The following is a 14,887-nucleotide window of genomic DNA, read 5'->3' as shown; positions in this document are numbered from 1 at the left end:
AGGTCTCCCTGCAGCCTTCTTTGGTGGAAAAAGTCCCATTGTCTTTCCAGGGTAATATAATCCACAAGGCTACATTAGGTTAAGTGCCTGGTTTTAGGCACTTAACTAGAATGCCCAAGTGATTACAGGCTTTTTTTTTTTTTTTTTTTTTTTATATATATATATATATATATCGAGAGGAAAAAAGCACCTTCAGAAGAACAGGATTTAGGTGCTATCATTCAGTAATTCTCTCTATCAGCTATGAAAATGTACTGTAACTGTGTTCCTAACTTAGCCATTTCAGTTTTGTGCCTTTGGGATGAACACAGTCATATATCTGTGCTGAACACATAGATAAATGTCATTGCTCTTAACCTTTGCAGACCTGTAATGGCACATGCAGCTTCTTGATCTTCAAAAGAATGAAATGAAAGTAAATGAAAGTGGTCTACAAGTCAACATTCACAAAACGTCCTGAAAACAAAGGGAAAAAAGTTGTTGTATAAAAATGGTAACATGTTATAGCATATATATATAATAGCATATAAATGGTAAAATAGTAAAAGAATTGAATCCACTTTATACACACAGGCGCATACAAGGTTACTCAAAGTAAAGACATACAGGGCTCTATTAACGTAAATCGGCATGCTGTCTTTCTGATTCCATGAATGTCTCCTGTGAGCTCAACATCTCTGAATGCACCTCGGTGGTACAGCAGAGTTCTGCGTGCAGACAACTAACCTATCTGTTTTCAAAATAGCCTAACAGAAGCGGCATGTTCACTGTAACATCAGAGGCATCACAGCTATAGCATCCTGATAACTCAGAGACACTGCTTCCAAAATGTGAGTTAGCTCATTCATTCTTCTCTGCTGCCTGCTGTCTGGAGAATCTGCACAAGAAAACTCCTCCCTTTTTTATTTTCTTCCTTTTTTTTTTTTTTTCTTCAAAAAGAGCAAGCCCCCTCTCCCCTCACCCTCCCCCCCTCCCAAATCCTTTGTTCTTTTTCCAGAATACTCAATTATTTCTACTGCTTGTACCTTACAGGTTTTCTATGCATTGAAACCTGTTTTTGCATGGTGTCCTTACAACCCCTGCTATCCCTCCTATCCCTCTTACTTGTGCCAGCAACCTGAACTGCCTCATTTATTCAGACAGAAGTTCAGAATGGTCATGAGTAATGCTTTTCATCTCACACCAGCAGCATGCCTCATCCTTTGGTCTTAAATATTGAAACAGCCAGTTTCTGAACTCCCACAATTTTTGATAATGCATAAGCTACTTAGTGTTACCAATTCTATAGTAAACAAGTATCAAATAAGTTTCAATTATTACTGTCCTCATTTAACCCATAAATTCTCATAAAACCCTGATTTTCTTAACTTTAGTGGTATTTATTAAAAATCCAATGTTGTTTTTACAGTTGCAGATACAGTACTGAAAGGTAAAGATACAAAAGACGTATCTCACAAGTTGGCAAAAATCACATCTCCAAATTACTGCCAACAACATCATCGCAGTCTACAGACTGGAAAAACACAGTGGAATGAACAAGCAAAAAGAAATATAGAAGCAAAAGTGAAGTCCTGATTTACAACCTGTTAAGAAGTATTAATGGATGCTGGCACAACCCATGAACAGGACATTCTAGGCTTGTTGTGGAGACTTATTTCAGGGACACTGCCAACAAAAACAAGTAAAGCAGGCCTTAGCAATCTAGACTTATTCCAATAAAGAGCCATTATCAATCAGTGATATTATATTTCTGAGGGTTTTGTTCTTTATTCTTTAGTAACTTCGTTAAATAAAACCATATTTCGTTTTTCTGTTAAACCAAAACAGAAAAAAATGTATACTACCAAAAACCTTCTCCATGAAAGAAATAACAATAAAGAAAAGCTAATTTCCCAGGAAAGAGAGATGGTATACTTGAATGCTGGGTTTGGACAACAGTGCAGCTTTACCACAAGTGCACATACCACAATACACTGCTGTTACCAAGCTATAATACAAAAAATCAAACACATAAACTGCAGGTTAGAAGAAAACACTAGATTTCTTTGTCACATCACCACGTGATAGGAAAATGAATTCTAGACAGTGGCTTGTAAAACAAAGAACTGCTGCCAAGATACAATGTTTTAATTACCAACTACAACCAGAGAAATTATTTTTATTTTTCTGCAAGTGCAATATGCAGTTTGTGTTCATGCAACATATAATGAAATCCATTCATTTCTTTGTGGTTTCATTACTCTATTCAATTTTGACACTAGATAAAATAAAAAGGAGATAAGAAGCAGAACAGCCTAAATCTTCTAACCTGCATGATCTGTTTACTTTAAAGGCTGTGGAAGAACTATTTATTCCTTTATTTAAGTCAGCTTAATTTCCACATCAGCAGGACATGATCAATACTGAGTTAAAGAGGAAATCCCTCAGAAAGGGTTCACCTCTCTTGGGCGTCTGCTCTGCCATCTTGATTTATTGTAGCGATGGCCAGGCTTCACACCAAATGCTATGTAGTTACCAAATTAACTTGCTAAAAATATACCAGAGAAAGTGCTGAAGAGGTTATCTCTGCAACCCTTAGCACTACCTGCACTTGTAATTACTGCTATAGAGTTTTCTGAAGGAAGAAACTTTTCTCTGATTATATACTATATTGGAAAGAAAGTTCATAGAGTTCTATACGACTTCTGGCTGCTGAGAAATATGCTGCTATTCTCCCAGTCTTAATTCATGTTTTCATGCCTAATGTGCGCGTTATAGCTTATTGCTAACAGCCTGCAAAAATGGACAAAAATTGGGTTAATCGATATCTTTAAAATAATTTTTAGCTACATGCAAATTTGGAAAAGTGGTGTGTGAGTTATTTGAGATCAATTTGTAGGAAGATCAATAACATCTTGCATTGGACTCCCTTCCCAACCCACACCATAAGTAATTCAAAGTCGCAACCACTGCTAGTGAGGCTGAGTCAGCAACAGCAACAGCACTAAGGGTAATTCGAGGCAGAGTAAGCACTGCTCAAGTGGCTCTGAAGAACATCTGTTGCTGTTCTGCAGATGAAACCTTTAAACACCGATCACTGAAAATTACAAGACAGCCAACAGAGAACCAAAGTTCAGTAAATTCTAAACAAATAAAACCAATAACGCCACTTACCTGAAACTATGCAACACATTACAAATTATAGCAGATGTTACCCGAAGGAAGCTCAATTCAAACATTTCAAGAATAGTGGGTGTTTTGCTAAGTTATGCCATTATATGCTAGCAAAGTAACAAATAACTATGCCAGATGTTTCTTACGGCTTTAAATCTGGATAGAAATGGTTCCGATATGTCATGGAGGAAACTATATACACTGTTATACCTATCAGGAGAACAAGCTAATATTGTTATGTGTCATCTAAACTGACTTAATGAACTACATCTATTTCTTTGCAGTGCTTTAGAGTAGGGAGTAAAGAACGCAGGTCTGTATTACAGAGCTCTGTATCTTCTAGCTGATTACTTCAAAGATCTCACAAAACATCATGAGGAAAAACAGACTAAGTTAATGTTCTTGCATGCTCAAATGCATATGCAATAAATACAAAATTTCCAAAAGCAACCTTATGTCCAATAGGATACAGTCAATTGTTAAGTGAGTTCTGCAAATAAAAAGGGAAAGTCATGGTCAGAAGGGTAGCCTTTCTTGAACTGAGATTAATTCTAAAGAGATACCTAATCCTTACAGAAATTCCACTACCAAAAGAAATGCTTTTTGACATGTTCATTTCAAACAGTAAACATTTTATGCCTAAAATCTCTCAAATTTAGGACCTGCATTCTTTGATACTGTGTTGAGATCCCTATGAGAGACAGTATCTCCCAATACAGTCTGAGACCAACCCTTAGAAGACCAGCTTTCTGTCAATACCATTTTGAAAAGTGAAGAGTTACTTCACTGTTCAAAAGTAGATGTTTGTGAATGAACTGAAGAAGGAAAAAACATAAACTTGTGTTCTGGGAGAAGGCTCAAACTGTGAATGTGAATATGAAATTGCAAAATAAACACAGAATGACAGAATAACCTAGATCAGAACTCCCTAAAAAATTGGCTCTGTTTAGATCCTCCAAGGACAGACAACCATTCTGGGCAGCCTGTTCCAGTATTTGACCACCCTCACAGTATTTTTCCTTCTATCCCATTCCCATGCTCTAACTTGTGTTTCTTGTCCTTCATCCTGTTGCTGTGTACTTCCACATGGTCTTGTTTTAAAAATCTATTCTGTATCCTCCCATCTTACTTTTCACCTATGTATTCCATACCTTATAAATTTGTTAATAAAGAGACTATAGGAGATTGTGTCAAAGATCTTACTAGCGTTAAGATACAGAACATCCAGTGCTCTCTCCTTGTCCACAGTGCCAGCCACCCCACTGAAAGCAATGGGTTAAGTCAGGCACGATATACCCTTAGTAAATCCATGCTGACTGCTTCCAACCAGCTTCTTGTTTCTCATGCATAGGAGCATTTATTGCACAACCTTCCCAAGGACTGAGGTGAGGCTTAGAGTGCTGCAGTTTCCTGGATCCTCCTTGTCATCCCTACTGAAGACGAAATATTTTTTTTGCCTTTTTTCCAGTCATCAGGAACCTCTCCCAACTGCCAGGAGCTTTACGAAATGATAAAGGGCAGTCTCACAATAACTGAACAATTAGCCCACATTCTCCTTACCACCCTTTCACAGCTGGTTCTCTCACAAAAGCCTTTCTTGGTGTCCCTTGTATCCCTTACTAGTATCAACTCCTGTTGAGTTCTGGCTTTCTTCTTGACTGCATTCTGGCTTCTTCTTGACTTCTCTGGCTTTTCGTTCTTGACTTCATTCCCACATTAAAGAGCAACGTCTTTGCATTCTTCTCAAATAGCCTGTTCCAGCTTCCACCTCCTGCATACTTCCTCTTTGCATCAGATCAGTCAGGAGCTGTATATTTATGCATGCTGGCCTGCTACAACTGCTCATATTTCTGCACATTGAAACAGCCAGTTCTTGTGTTCTGAAAAGGTTGTTCTAGATGATCAACCACTAAGAATGCTTCTCTTTACATGTAAAGTAGTGTATAGACTGGCAACTGGATAGTGATGGCCAGTTGTTAGCCTTTCCTACAGCTTTGCCTATCTTCACTGGGTGTCAGTAAAATGCTAATATAAATAGGAGTCCCACATGTATCATTCATGCAATTACAGCAGAAAAATTGACAGTTTGATACAGATGTTATACAATTGATGTTGGAATGGCTTAACAAACACCACATCTTTGATCCCCAACATACATTATACTACAAAATGAACTTATGTGAGATGCAAAGCACTTGACATGCTCTGCTGCAGAAGAAATTCAGGAAAAATTTATATGCTTTACTGAGGCAATGTATCTCTGGAATCCCTAATGATAGTTAGGATTGAATATTAAAGCTAGAGAGGCTTTTAAGGTTTAAGTTACTCACAATAAGATATTAATGACTCATGTATTGGTATTGTACCTTTTCCCTCTACATGATTCTGCATGGGGAAAAAAAAAAAGTGTGATTGACATTTATAAGTTAACTTGATCACAAAATATGTGATTGTCACTATGCTATTATTCTGAGAGATTACTTCATTAAGTGGGGAAGAATAGGAGTTACATCACAAGTCACATCTGCTGCTGTATTCTTCTTCCTCTCTACTGTTTTTGCCAGAAAACAAAAACACACATAAATTAGTATCTAACTATAGATCACAATTTACTTTCTTCAAATTGGAAACTTTTCTGAGAGAAAAGAATCTGGCACAAATGATCATCAGAGTACTACTGTGAAGTCAATAGAGAAATCGATTGTTTCTCTTTGAATTTCTCCTTGAAAGACAATTCACACCCTGCTAATCTGGAAGCAAAATATTATATAAACTTACAATGACATTCTTACAGATTTACAGAGCTATGCATTTGCACAATCCAGAGCATTTCCATAAGCAACTTGCTCATAATTCTTTGCCTTTTCTTCTTTAGTTCAAACCAAATGACAAAAGCCAAGTCTGATCAGCATACTGCCAAATTCAAATACCCCCCCGTTGGGTATACAACATTACCATGTGCTTAGAGAAACAAGTTTTAGTATGAAAAGTGTCACAGTGGGGAGCAATGTTTTCTGCCAAGTGCCAGTTTCTCAATATCGGTGCAAGACAGAAGAGGGCATTGATTATATGAAATGACCTCTGTATTAGCCTTTATTTCTTTTGTCTTATGAAAACAAAAGAATGTGTTGCCTCTAGTGTTTCTTTATATGCGTGAAAAGTACTTGTATCACCGTTCAAATCTGGCTGCACAGCAACTCTCTGCAACTTACCAGGCTTGAAAAGATCAGAGGACAGACAGGCGTAACTGCTAGCACCACAACTTTTACAGCTATTGCAATACTTCACAGAAATGATCATAAAATGAACAAATTCAGTGTATAATCTGATCTCCCACATGGTATTAGTCCTATCTACTTTCCAGCAACCTCCTCAATCTCTTTAGGCAGAATTAGCTGATTTAAATTTCAGTGTTATGGAGATTAAAGGCAGCTTTAATTTCTCTTCAAAGTGAACTTCCAAATTCCAGTGACACAGCCCACATTTTTCTGTCAAAGCTTTAGAAATAAATAAGATTTAGTGTCTCTTTCAGCTCTTTTAGAGAATAAACATAATAATTCAGAATTTTGTCTGAGATCAAGTGCTAATCAAGGCAAGCTGAAACAGAAGATCAGTAAACAAATTTGTACCCTTTGAAAGAAAAACAAGAATCTCCTCAGGAAACAATGGTGAGTTTCCTTTTTTTTAAAAAAAAAAAAAAAAAAAAATCTAGAGTCACCAGCAGGCCACCTGTGTCAATGCTGACACAGACACAAAAGTATTTTTGTCATTCATGTTTGAATTCCATTTGAATGAAAGGAATCTTCAAAACTATGGAAACATAAATATAAATTTCAGATTTGTGATTCCCAAGGAGTGGAAGGTACAGCTGACTTTTAATGGTAACAGCTGAAGAAAAAAAAAAAAAAAAAAAGACTTTTTTTTTTTTTTTTTTTCCCCAGCTTATCGGAGCATTAATGGGGAAATACAACAAATCTTTTTTGATGATGACCATGATCCAAGAATTATGGCTGAATTATTTTCAGTGCTTCACAGGCTGTAGTGGTAGTGTGCAGGTACCTTTCTTTAGCATGTAAACTGTCCTGTGAAGAGAGAAAAATCATGAATGGGAGCCCTAGACACATAAACTTGCACTCAGTGAATATGCAGTTACTTTATAGAATCACAGACTGGCCAATGTTAGAAGGGACCTCTGAAGATCATTCAGTCCAACCCCCCTGCTGAGCAGGATCACCTGCTGTGCAGGATGGCGTCCTGGTGGGTTTTGAGTATCTCCATAGAAGGAGACTCCACAACCTCTCTGTGCAACCTGTTCCAGTGCTCCATCACCCTCACAGTAAAGAGGTGCCCTCTCATATTCAGCCGGAATGTCCTGTGCTTCAGTTTGTGCCCATTGCCTCTCATTCTGTTGCTGGGCACAACTGAAAAGAGACTAGCTCCATCCTCTCAACACCCTCCCCTAAGCTTTTTATACCTATATAATATATGTATTTCATATAGATATTGTTGTGATATAATTAAAACAAAGGGAAGCTAATTGAAAACATTGTGGATAAAAAAAAATACCAGTGGCAGTGATCCTAAAAGAATCTCTTTCAAGAGCAGTATTTGCACTAAGGTGGCAGTAGAAGTATTATACATGTGGCATCACAAGACTGTTATAATAAATATGACGTTTATTCCTCCTTGTTTCAAACTCACTGATTTGTGAGACAAATTCAGACAATTTCAACCCTTGCTCAGTATTTTAGTTAGGATATTAGTATAACAGAAAATATGTATCATGTTATCATTGATAATGCTGTAACTGCAAGGTTTGTCTGGCAGGAGGTTTAACGCTTAAAAGAAATTTCATGAACAAGCAAGTATCACAGAGTCACAGGATGGCTGAGGTGGACATCTGGTCCAACCCCTGCTCAAGCAGGGCCACCCAGAGCACGGTGCCCAGGAGGCTTTGAAGATCTCCAAGGAGGAGACTCCACAGCCCCTCTGGACACCCTATTGCAATGCTCCATCATCCACACAATAAAGTAGTCAAAAACTTACGTACCTCCAAATAAGAACTGCAGGTCACCAAGAAAAAAAAATGTAGTCATCTGGAAAAAAAAAATAAATAAAAACAAAGACAGGGGAAGGGATGCAAAGGGAAGGGAAGGGTAGGGAAGATAAACCCATGTAAATTTCTGCTAAATCACCTGAACAAAAACCAAGTGGGTTAAAGTATGTATACAACACAGCCTAATCCATAAAACAAAAAACTGCTGAACAGTGACCAGGACCATAACACATTCTGCATTAGTGAGGCCTTGTGGTTTATAATGTTGTTGTCAGAATTCCCTCAGTGTATAAAATGGGCACTTTGCTAATCCATGTATTTATAATTCACAAAACACACTTAAAGTCTATGTATTTGCCAACATAGATTTAAGAGCAATGTTGTAGTGAGGTCTCAAGTTGACTTAATTACATTTGCAAAGTACACCACACTTTAATACTTCAAGTGTTATAACCAGTAGATATAACTTATTAAAAGCCAGAGATGATAGGGTTCTACTGAGCAGCCAGTTCCAACATCAGGATTTAAAACTTACTCCTAGCCAGAAAGATAAATTAATAGGTTTTCAACAGATTTTTATTCGGAAGCTGAACGCTGAAATCCAGACTTAATATATACATTACCACTGTTCAATGAGGGATGAATCAAAATCATTTTACAGCCATGTCCGAAAAAATGGCTTGGTTTTATTACTGAAAGGCCACAGGTACCCCATGGCAACTGGAATCTTTGACTATAGGTTAAGACACATAAATATCCTAGAAACTGCATCAGGAACATTAACATTTTAAGTATGGGAAGAGGGGAAGAGGGTAGCATACTAAGTAGGAAGCTAAAACTAGCAGGCTGAAATCCTGGGACGAATTTTTTTTTGGAAAAAAAAAAAAAAAAAAAAAAAAAAAAAAAAAAAAAAAGGATTAGGTGGCTATGCCAACCAGTCCTTTCTCAGAGAACTGCTTTAAAAATTGAAAATACAGCCCATTTGCAAGCCCAGGAACCACGTGGCTAAAACAATCAGATAATGGGGGGAAAAAAACACATCTCCAGCCTTATTGCATGAAGCATTTGAACTTTCATGAGAGTACCCTGTTTGCATTTAAAAGCACCTTGTAAGTCTCCCTGTTCTGTATTACATGAGCATCTCGTCATTGTGAAGACCTTGAAACCAAACCTTAACATGTGTGTCTTAATCCCCTTTACCATACAGGCAGCAGTGTACACCCTTCTCTGTTGGTCAGTAAATATCCAAGTGTGAAAAACAGAACGCTGTCAGCAAGAAGAGCTAAGCCTTACATAAAGATGGTTTAAACAGCAGCTGAGATGCCTGTAACCCCAATTCCAGTCCCTGATAAAAAATTTAGTGAGGAAGAAGTTTTAGACCATCTTCTATTATCCAAGCAAAAGCTTCAATTAATGGACTTAAAGCAGACCTAAACAGCATCTCGTTACTCAGATTGTGTTGATTCCAGTAATCATATCCTGAGAAAATCAGTTAGATTATGCAAGAGAGGTGGAAGAAACATTAATTTATCTTAGAGCTCAGATGACAGGAACTTTTGTGCTATCACGACTCTGGTGGCTGCCAACGCTTGCAAAAATGCCTACAGAACTTGCAAGTCACAGGTCACATAATTTAGATACTTCCATTTGGGGACAGGAATAAATGCAACATTCAAAGGACTTAGATTGGATGTATGCTTCCTCTAGGAATCAGTAGCTAAGAGTATGTTTAGAGAGAGGCTAAACGGGTCTAAAAAGTAAAAATAAAACACTTTCTGCTACACTGTACAGCTACATAGCTTCTAAACTAGAGCTAGTTCACATCTGGTGAGCTTTGAGCACAAGCATAATGAGCTGGCTTCTGTTTGCAGTCATCCCCAGAAATGTATCTTTATTCTCTCTGTAGAACCCTTACCGACTACTTCACTTCAAATGGATCGTTCAGAGCGGTGTAACTTAATGAACTTTACCCTACTTTGCATTCTCCATATACTAGCTTAATATCTTTGTTCAGTGGAATGAAAACAGCATTTGAAATGCTTCCATTTTCTACCGGTTCAGTGCTGTTTCACTCTGCACCGGCTTTATGCCATCCAAAGAACCCCGTAGGTTAGGAACAATGGCACCAAGTATCTCTGATGGGTCACCATGGCAGGCTGATGACTTTACACAGCTTACAGGAGTGTTTGCATGATTTGTATTTAAATTAGTTTACTAGACAATAGGGAAAAATGAATGGTAAATTAGACTGTGTCAGAGAACAGAGATACAAACTGATGAAATATGAGAAGATAATATTTCTGATTATAACTTTCTCCAGAACATGTCAATGTCTACTTTCTGTCGTTGTCTATGATATAGTGTATAGCAGTAAGATCTCAGCAGACCACGATTCACACATTTTAGCACATCAGTATAAGAACTGCTATGTGCTTTCAGAAGAAGTTGATGTGAGTTATAGATTTCATTACTTTGTGGGTGGAATCACAGCCAAGACACAACTTCCCTGCATCAGATTCCATCGACTAGCATTATAATTTACACATCTTCAAATGCACTGGATATGCAAATCTGTAAGCAACGATAGCATTTTTCAGCTACTTCATTGCTCAAAAATGACTGTGCATACAGCATTTCAAACTTAACATTCGCATGCTTGCTGTTCATTTCTAACATTCAGGTTTAGTAAATGAACTCATTAAATCCCTGAAAACAAAAACGTTTCATTTGTAACACATGATAGGTTCATTCATGAATATAATAATAAGTACACTTTTATTAAAAACTTGTAATGCAAATTCATGTTTTTATTCACTACACATTATGGTTTAAAGGATAGTATCTACATCAGGTTTAAGTGGATTTTACTTGGTTTCTCATAGGTAAAGCAGAAACAATAGATAAATTGGCTTTTGTTCTAAATTACATCTACTTAGTTACTTGTGGATGCAAAGCTTTTTCTTACTATAAACACATTTAATTACTAAAGTACTAAAGCTATTTCTTCAAATATGCCATAGGGTAGTATTTTCGCTCCAAAGGTGACAGGCAGCAGTCTACTCGTTAAACTGTGGTTTCTGCAAGAGATATGTTATCATAAGTTATCATCATATGTTATCTGATTTTGCTCAATCAGATAATGTTAGGACAAGGGGGAATAGTTTTAAACTGAAAGAGGGGAGATTTATATCATAGGTTAGGAGGATTTTCTTCACTCAGAGGGTGGTGAGACACTGGAACAGGTTGCCCAGAGAGGCTGTGGATGCCCCATCCCTGGAGGTATTTGAGGCCAGGTTGGACAAAGGGGGTTGGAACTAGATCTTTAAGGTCCTTCCAACCCAAGTCATTCTGTGATTCTATGATAAGGTTCATTATCAGCACAAGTTCAGTATTAGCTTTTGACATTGAAATCACTTTTATCCACAGGAGATAGTGAGCAACACATATATGGAACTGAGTAGGATGTCTGAAATTTAAACTCAGGTCAAGAACAGTTTAATCACCCTTTGCTAAAGACAGGTATAGAGACTGAACCATATAAACTGGCAAGTAACTAGAAATAACATGATCTATAACATAAAAAAAAAAAAAAAAGCTGATGAATATCAGGAAAACAACACTGAAAAGGACTGTCTAGTTTCATGTCCTCAAAGGACTTGTTATATGCAACTTTTGCTAGACAACAGATAAATATGTATCAGTCAAAGCATAAGTAAATAACAATGATGAAGTATCCTATATATACAAGGTTATGGATTAGAATCACTAAATGAGGTAACAAGTTGCTCTCCAGTTTTAAACTGGCTGAGAAGTTTTAACTTCTAAAGGGTTCTGCCAGCAATATACATTTTTTTTCCCCCAGTTCTCTAATTCCATGACTTTGAAGTGAAATATTTATTTTGACTCAAGTACACATAACAAGTGTAGTGATGCACCATGTACGAAGAGCAAGACCTGTTCAGCGCACACATCCTGTGGCATCGACATGACCATGAAATGTGAATGTGATACAGACTTCACGGAGGAATAGATGACTGAAAGGGATCATTGGGCAATTTTCCACCAGCTACATTGGTTAAGGTAAACTGTCTAGAGTGATCCTACCACAGAGCCAAAGTTCAGAGTACTGACTGATATGATAATGTCTTAATTCCACAATTAGAAGCAACTATCTCTGAGGAAAAGTGCTTTCTAGCAATTAAGAAAATACCTATGACTGAATCTGAGACCAGCCCTCTAGGTACCTGTCTAATCATCATGGCTGTTTAGAAAGAACTCAGCAAAAGCCAAGAAGCGCTGAGCTTATTAGCAAAGTGTCAAAATGAGTATTGTTTTCTTTTTCTACAAATACAATCAGCACATCACTTTTATTTATTTTTATTTTTTTTTTTTATTTTATTCAAGAGAGTTGAATCTGGCCTTTCATTATAGAAGGATCACTTTTTAACAGGTAGATCACTTTTGCCCAGATGTAGACACACGTTTTGATGAGTTGGTACATTAGTCTCTGTTTTTATGATTGTTCTGCAGCATTTGGAGGTTTTACACAGCTCTTGGGTCTAAATACACATCCTCGAGAACTGAATGTCACCTGATCCCTGGTTTCCATGGACAAGTCTTCTGAAGATTAATCAGTCTGGAAGATTAGAGCACCAAAACACTGGGGAATGTGGTGCAGTACTTTAACTCCACAGTCTGAAAGATTATGCAAGTAAACTAAAGATACTGCATTTTTTCTTTAAATAATCTAAACATGTAACAGAAAGCCCTCTGAGCTGCCAGTGAAAAAAAGCAAGGATGTTGGTAGGGTTTGAGTGTGCAGCATACCAGTACAAAGATGCTGTTGTTGGCTGTCTGATGTCCCACCAGGTCACTCTGAACAAACTGGCTTTGTAACTTCTCCTGGAGTTTGGAACTGGTTGTTGGTAGTAACCATGCTAATAACAAAATAGCAATAAAGTACTGGAAAATGAGAACACCCTGCCTTTTTCTTCTCCCATACGTGGGCAAACAATCTAGCAAATGTAGATGAGATCAACCCTAGTGTGCTATAGTACCATGGTAAAAATAATTTATAGAAAAATTAAATAAGTTTGTTTGTTTTCTGCAGAGCACTTAATTGATTATATGTCTGCAGTTCACACAAAACAATTACGGGGAAATGCTTATCAGATTTAGGCAGCACTGAAAAGGTTTTACTTTTGCCCTTCGCACAATAGCATTTGATTTACTAATTTGCATGAATATAAATGGCATAATGATTAAAACCACTGTTTCTCTCCTTTGTGACACAGTTTTAATTATGGCTCATCTGGTTTTCAGTAACACTGCCAGGAAAAAGGGCATGTTCAGCAAGCTGTTTCTTTGCAACACTCATCTGTGGCGTATTAGGGAGCTTCATCAGCTTGATACGATGATGGATCGTCATTTTTCCCTTTTTCCACCCAAGCACCTTGACTATTATTCATTGTATTCCTTAGTAACTTCACTATAGTGTTTTATAGGGTTACTTAAGTCACTTCTCTGCAAGACCCTTTGCTACATTATTGTCTACCTGCCAGTCCAACAATCTTGCTTCTTCCACTTTAGGACTGAATGAATCAACCAGATTGTAACATTCAGTCTTACTCTGATACCAAGCAGTAAGTAGACAGCACACTTAAGCAACTCAGTCTCTCTTCATCTTGAAAAGCTGTAGCTGTTGCTAGGTTGTTGTTTTTTTCCTCATCTTTATAGTTCCTCATTCCATATGGATGCTTTATTAGTCTATAATTAACACTACCTCTATAGGACTGTATGAACTGCAGCTGAGACCTAATGTACTGTATACAAGCTGCTGTGTTTTTAAAGAAAACTAAGCTTTTAGTTTGTTATTTGCTATACTCTACTCTAGAATTTTATATATTCAGAATTTTCTTTCAAATGAATTTCAAAATGCCAATTTTTGCTCTTATATAGAATTTACATTTTTTTTAATCAAATGTATTAGGATTCCCCATAGAAATCTTTTTTCTTTACCAGCTTTATAGGCAGTCTGTGTTGTGACTCCATAAAAGTCAAAAAATAAAAAATAAAAATCCATTAAGTAGGACTCCTTTAAAACACTAAAAAATGGGTATGATACACGATGAGTTTTCTAGTTGCTAGTATTTAAAAACTTTCAGAAGCTATACTTATACCAAGAGTGCAAAGACATCAAAGCTAGCTCTAAATAAATCAGCTTAGATTTGAAAGCAGTATTACAGTTTAGATTGATGTTCTCCTTTGATCCCTTCCTCTCTTCAGTACTTTGCTGGTACTTTTGAGCTGAGTTTGTCAGGTCAGGCTCAGAGCAACACAAAAACCTTTGGGCCCAAGCAGAGTTTACTGGCTTAGCTCACCACTAGCTTAAAGATTTCTGCAATGCACGCTACAGCGTTACGGAGACATTCCTGCATTATCTTCTGTATCTTCCAGCCACTGGAGATTAATTGCAGTTGTGGTAGCTGAATGGAAGGAATTGCACAATATCAACTTGACTTCTTTTCTGATTCGCTACATAGTTTTGTGTTATTCAGAATAATAACGTTATGTTATGACAATTTATAGATGCATAGCCAACACTGAGGTATTTATGGAAATAATCATATTGTTCACAGAAATACAATATTTTTATGCATCGAGTTTCTATAAAACCTT

General features: G+C 37.0%; 1 protein-coding gene and 1 long non-coding RNA gene across 3 annotated transcripts in view; both read right to left on the bottom strand.

Annotated features, from left to right (window-relative positions):
- The window catches only part of CSMD1 (CUB and Sushi multiple domains 1), a 1,151,643-nt gene that overhangs the window by 757,758 nt on the left and 378,998 nt on the right, over positions 1–14,887 (bottom strand). The window lies entirely within an intron of this gene.
- Positions 12,590–13,223, bottom strand: LOC118163370. The gene is made up of 2 exons (XR_004749005.1): positions 13,037–13,223; positions 12,590–12,904 (listed from the first exon to the last, which is right to left on the bottom strand). It is a non-coding gene; the product is annotated as an uncharacterized LOC118163370 (long non-coding RNA).

This window comes from Oxyura jamaicensis, chromosome 3 (genome assembly GCF_011077185.1).
Source record: "Oxyura jamaicensis isolate SHBP4307 breed ruddy duck chromosome 3, BPBGC_Ojam_1.0, whole genome shotgun sequence".
Taxonomy (NCBI): domain Eukaryota; kingdom Metazoa; phylum Chordata; class Aves; order Anseriformes; family Anatidae; genus Oxyura; species Oxyura jamaicensis.
This window is presented reverse-complemented; position numbering and strand designations above follow the sequence as displayed.